Below are 6,831 nucleotides of genomic sequence, written 5' to 3'. Positions count from 1 at the left end.
GCAACATTCATTTAAGGTGGTAGCTCTTTTATTAGCCTCCTACTGATGCTACATATGTGTGGTGGTGTTGCCGTTGCTGTTGCTGCTGCTGCTGATGATGATGATATGTATTGCATGTACATAGTTTTTTGGATGACTTCAGGATTCACTGTTTATAGATCCAGACTCTAGTCTCTCATACGACAGGGTTATTTCCTGCTTAGGATAGGAAATTATGATTCTCATTTATAGACGACTTAAAATGTACTTTTTTACAACAACCCTCTAAAATAAGTAGTACAATTATTATTATGCCCATTTTGCAGAGGAGTGAAGTAAAAGAGATGATATGACTTGCCCAATTCTGCATAGCCAATTGGTGCCGGAGGCAGGATTCCCTCCTCACTCCCTCCTCACTCTCAGGCCACTGCTCTTTCCACTACATATTTTGTTTAAAAGAATAAACAAAATTTCTGAGTTGAGATGGAAAATACCTTAAAACAATCTAGCTTAAAGAGCCCAAGACATTTTGAAAGTAGAGGCTAAGGGGACTGTGGCAGGGGATTCAGGCAGAGTGTGTGGTCGGTCACTTGGCGCGTGAGCCTGAAGGGACTGCAGGTGGGTCCTGATGTTCTCTTAGCCCCGCCCTTCCAAAAGCATATGAAGAAACACCTGGAAGAGCCAGGAGCCCCAGAAGGAAGGGCTAGGAATTGAAAGGGGGCTTACTACAAATATAGGAGACAGAAAACATTACTGGTTGACCTAACCGATATAGCCAGCTGCCTTAAAGGAAAGAGGAAAATCATTTAGGTCATTTAATTTAATCCTACTATGTAATCATTTAATTCAAGAGTTTCATTATTAAAAATATTTATTACCATTCAAGGCACAACCTGGAACATACAAATTTATTATTCCTAACAGTATAACTAATAACAATAATTTTAGACCAAGGGAAAGAAGAAAAGGCAAGGCATTTCTTTTTGCAGGGTTCTAATATTCAAAGCATTTATTAAATGCCTACGTGCCAGGCAGCTAGATGGCACAGTGCACAGAGCACTGGCCCAGCAGTCAGGAGGACCTGAGTTCAAATCCAGCCTCAGACATGTGATACTCACTAGCTGTGTGACTTTAGGGAAGTCACTTCACCCGAATTGCTTCACCCAAAAAACCCCCAAAAAAACCAGAATTCCTCTGGGGTGGCTAGATGTCACAGTGGATAGAGCACTGGCCCTGGGATTCAGGAGGACCTAAATTCAAATCCGGCCTCAGACACATAACATTTACTAGCTGTGTGACCCTGGGCAAGTCACTTAATCCCATTGCCTAGAGGGAAAAAAAAATACTGAAAAAAAATGCCTAGTTGTCAGACATTGTACTAAGCTCTGACAACACAAACGGGTGGAGGGGAACAGAAACAGGTCCCCCCCCCAAAAAAAAAACAAGCTTTCAAGTTCAACATTTTTCTCTTTCTGGTGAAAGGTCTGGTGGACTTCTAAAGCTGTCTTCATGTGGCTGATGACAATCATGCAGGGCTGTGTCTGGAGCTAGCTCAAACAGGCTCCCAGGAGCCAATTGTTAAATTTTCAACATACGCATTTACACCTCAGAATTGGCAACAAGCTACAAATCAGGGCTTGGTTTATTGTTATATTGATTGTTGAGAGTAGACTGAAGAAAGTTACAGAGAAAATGCTAATACTGCAGACAAAACCTAGCGTGCTATGTACATCCCCCCCCACCCAGAACCTGTGGTTAAACTTTTGTCAGCACATCCCCCAACCCCTGCATACGTTTTCAATGGGATTCCCTTTCTTATTCTTACTTTTTTTTGTTTGTTTTAGGCAATTGGGGTTAAGTGACTTGCCCAGAGTCACACAGCTAGTAAATGTCAAGTACTTGGTCTGAGGCCGGATTTGAACTCAGGTCCTCCTGACTTCAGGGCCGGTACTCTATCCACTGCGCCACCTCGCTGCCCCCCTTATTCTTACTAAACAGCTAGTCTTCACTATTCCAATTGTCTATGATAACTATAAGACATAGATTGACTGGTAGGGTGGCATTGTGTGTGATCAGACTGATTACCTCAGATGATCCTCACTACAGCCCAGTGAGGTCAGTACTGTGGGGGACAGCTGAAGACCAGTGACAGGTGCAAGATAACTGAGCTAGGAAGGATCAGCAGTCAGGGAAGATCATGGCAAAAGAATTGCTATGAGAAGGAACCTCAGGGGTTTAGTCAACTCTCATTTTTTATGCTGTAAATTACAACAGTCATTGATTTGTCTTGGTGCAGGGAATTTCCACACAGGGACTTGCCCATACCTACAAAGATTATTGATACAGATAAAAAACAAAACATGCCCAGCTAACTACATCCAACCTCCCTCAAACTCCCATGACTCTGGAACAACTTGGAACCCAGAAGTAGCACACATACCTCCAAAAAAGTTTGTTTGTTTATTTGTTCATTTGGCAAAACGTTATTCCTAAACACCAAATAGCAAAGGAGGTGTTTCTGACACCACTTGCCCATGTTGCATCGTGTCACTTTGCTGCAGCCTTGATTCTGAACATACAACATGCACACTTTGCACTGCACATGCCATCATGCCACATAACGCCAATGAACACTTCCAGAAACACCTCCGCTCAGATTCAAGACTACTGTATGTGATGAATTGCAACATTTTTTACTGTACATACAAAATTGTTAAATGAATTTTCCCTTGCGATTAGGACAGACTTTCCAACAATTTCTGAAATGGCCCTAAACATACTTCTGTCATTTTGTAGTATGTATTTATGTGAAATGGCATTCTCAGCATTGACAATTATAAAATCAAAATATCGATCAACTCCCAAAAGCACTGAAGATGTTCTGTACCCTGCAGTATCAAATATTCCACCAAGATTAAATTCTTTATGTAAAAATAAACAAGCACATCCTCCTACTTAGTATACAAATTTGCTTTCTTATTTAATAAATGGTAAAATTATATGTATATCAAAGAACTGTTTTAAATTTATTTATGATTTATTATCAGTAATTGTTTGATTGCTATACTTCTTTTATATACCTATATACTCAGGGTGGCATAAAAATTTCTCAGGTGAAAAAGGGTAGTGAGTGGAAAAAGTTTAAGGAGCCCTGAATTAGGGAATGACTGAACAAGTTATGGTATATGATTATGATAGAATACTACTGTGCTACAAGAAACAATGAACTCAATGATTTGAGAAAACATGGAAAGACTTGCATGCTTCTGGAGTTGTGGAATGAATTTAGTAGAATGAAATTCAGTAGGGAACATAAATTCTTACATGTGAGATCAAAAAAAATCAGTTTCACAAAGATGAGAAATGAGAGAAATAGTTAGACAGCAGTTGGCATAGGGATTTAAGTGGCTTCAGGTTGTATACAGATCAGGACTATGATGATATGGTAGCCAGACACAAAACAACAAAACGAAATCCTCCTGTGACCTTTAAGAGAGTCCTATCTTCCAAGGCTTAGGAGGTGATGGCGCCCTGCATTCTGACACGACCATGCCACACCTAGAGTACTGTCTTCAGTTGTAGATACGTAGTTTAAGAATGAAAATGATACGCTAGAGAGTCTTAAAGGGGGCAATTAGAATGGTGAAGGACCTTAAATCACATTAAAATTGGTTGAGAGAACTGGAGATGTCCACATTGGAAAAGAGAAAATTTGAAATGGTGGGGATGGGAGGTGAGGTGTTCACTACCTCCAGGCATCTGAAGGGACATGTTTAGAAACAAAGATTAAGCTTGATCTACTTGGCCCAGAGGTCAGAACCAGGAGCAGTGGGTAGAAGGTACAATGAAGTCAATTTATCCATTTTACACCTAACTTTGCTCTCTATCTCTTGTTTATTCATAAATTGTTCACCTGTTCAGAAGTCTGATAAATAATATTTTCCATGTTCTTCTAATTTTCTTATAATATCTCTCTTTGTATCCAGGTCATGTATCTATTTTGACCTTATCTTGATAAATGGTGTAAGATACTGGTCTATGTCCATTTCTGCCATACTGCTTTTCAGTTTTCCCAACAATTTTTACCAAGTGATGAATTAGGACTTTGGTGGCAAATAATTAGAAATTGAAGCAATGTCTATCAATTAGGGAAGGGCTGTATTGTAATAAAATGCTATTGTGCTACAAAATATGACGAACAGGACGATTTCAGAAAAACCTGGAGATTTGCATGAACTAATGCAAACTGAAGTGAACAGAACCAGGAGAATAACGATGATCAACTGTGAATGACTTAGCTCTTCTCAGCAATAAAATGATCCAAAACGATTCCAAAGGACTTATGATGAAAAATGCTGTCCACCTCCAGAAAAAGAATTGATGACATCTAAATGCAGCACAAAGCATACAATTTTTCACTTTATTTTTTTCCCTCGGGTTTTTTGTCTGTCTTCTTCCATAATATGACTAATATGGAAATACGTTTCACATGATTGTACATGTATAACCTATATCAAATAGCTTACTATATCAGGAAAAGAAAAGTGGTGGGGAGAGGGGAGGGAGGAAGGGAGAGAAATTGGAACTCAAAAAAATTTTTTTTAATAAATGTTAAAAATTGGTTTTACATGTAATTAGGAAAAAATGAAATATTCAAAAAACAATAAAAACTTTGATGTATTTTTATGATTAATGAAAACATGTCTTTTTAATATCAAAACAAGAGAAAGTTGATGTTTCAATATGGAGCTGATCAGACAACCACCGAAAAAAGGAAGAGAAACATCATTGTAATCTTCACTATTGCCTGAGACATTACTGTCACCTAGTGGTAGAGTTCCAGATGGCAATATTAGTACGCAGTTGGTATATTCACCTAGAGGTGAACATTTAATTACTCTACTTGTGGAAATGTTGGCTTTTTTTTTATCTTGTCATGAGTAAACAACAAATTCTGGTGGTTCTTGTAGTCTCTAGATCTTTCAGTTAACTAAATGACTGGGAAAATGTAATATACTGCAGAAAATTTGTATCTCTAAAAACACATTTGTTTGTCATCTTTTCACCAATGACACCCTCCATATAAAGGTAGCATAGATTTGGAGTTGAAAGAGACCTTACAGGCCATCCAGTTAATCTTCTTATTTTACATATGAAGAAAGTAAGGCTTGAAGTGATGAAGTTACTTGCCTGAGGGAGCAAGTAAAGTGTCATAGAGTTTGGAGTTAAACCAAGGTCCCCCAACTCCATAACCTGTGCTTCTCCCACTAAACCAAGGTTCCTCCTAATCCATTCTCATGAAGATTTTATGAAGATGGGAGAATGGTGGTACATGAGAATGTAGTTACTGATGTCTTCCTATTTGCTATTTTCCATCCAGTTTTCATTTTTAATAATGACACCTCTCATGATCTCTTGGTGGCAGCTAGGTGGTACAAGAGATAAAACTCTGAGCCTAGAGTTGGGAAGATCTGAGTGTGACCTTGAATAAGGTACTTAACTTTCATCTACCTCAGTTTCCTCAATTGTAAAATGAGGATAATAATAGCACCTACCTCCCAAGACTGTGGCGAGGATTAAAAGAGACAGCAATTTTAAAGCACTTAGCACAATGCCATAGTGAGAGCCATATTAATATAATTTTCATTTTTTATTATTATTGTTTATTTGTTATATTATATAATACATTATTATTATTATTGTTTTCCATTCTCTAAGAATCTTCCATTATTGAGGTAGCTTAAAAATCATTCCCTGGGGGCAGCTAGATGGTGCAGTGGATAGAGCACCAGCCCTGTAGTCAGGAGGACCCAAGTTCAAATCCGGCCTCAGACCAAACACTTGACACTTACTAACTGTGTGACCCTGGGCAAGTCACTTAACCCCAATTGCCTAATAAATAAATAATATTTTTTTAAAAATCATTTCCTGAATGCCTTTATCTTTGCAGCACACCTCTCAAAGATATACATGTTGTACAGATGTGTCATCAGGTCCAGTCCCTCTTCCTGAATGCCTCTTCTCAAGCATCCTTCATACTCTCTCTTTTTACTTACTGTCTCCTGAGCATTGCCTGTTGAGGAGTCAGGTCCAAACACAGTGTTTTCATTGTGATTGATGAGAACAGCTTTAAGTGAAGTTGACATAGCACTTTGAGGTTTATAAAGCCCTTAGGATAATTTCCTCATTCTGAGCCAAAAGAGTTAATGAGATCTTTCTTGGGCAGCACCAGGAGGAAGCAAATGGGGTGCTAGCACCCCCTGCACACTCTTCTTGTCACACCCCATCTAATTAGCACGGATAGTTCACAATTTAGTAAGGACATTGATAAGCTGAAGAGCATGCAGAGAAAGCCAACCAGGACGCTTCACGTTCAATGAGGATTCATTGTTGAAGAAGCTGTGGGTGTTTCGCCTGGAGAAGAAAAGACTGGGGAGACAGATGAGGAGGGAAGATGAGGTTGCTGCCTTCAAGTATTTGAAAGGCTGTCATGTGACAAGGATGGAACAGACAACCACCATCATTTTAATCTTCACTATTGCCTGAGACATTACAGTGCTGGCCAGGAGTCAGGAAGACTCATCTTCCTGAGTTCCCTTACTAGCTGTGTGACCCTGGGTAAGTCACTTAACCTTGTTTGCCTCAGCTTCCTCATGTGTAAAGTGAGCTGGAGAAGGAAATGGCAAAACACTCCAGGATCTTTGCCAAGAAAAACCACATGGAATCACAGAGTTAGACACAACTGAAATGACTGAATGACACAACAGTTACTTGTAAACTCTCATAAATTGTTTCATGAATAAATTCCACATCCTGAGATTATGTGCTAAATCAGGGGAAGCCAGCTACGCC

The sequence above is a fragment of the Phascolarctos cinereus genome, unplaced genomic scaffold (genome assembly GCF_003287225.1).
Source record: "Phascolarctos cinereus isolate Bilbo 61053 unplaced genomic scaffold, phaCin_HiC Scaffold_7;HRSCAF=346, whole genome shotgun sequence".
Lineage (NCBI taxonomy): Eukaryota > Metazoa > Chordata > Mammalia > Diprotodontia > Phascolarctidae > Phascolarctos > Phascolarctos cinereus.
Note: the sequence above shows the minus strand (reverse complement) of the source record.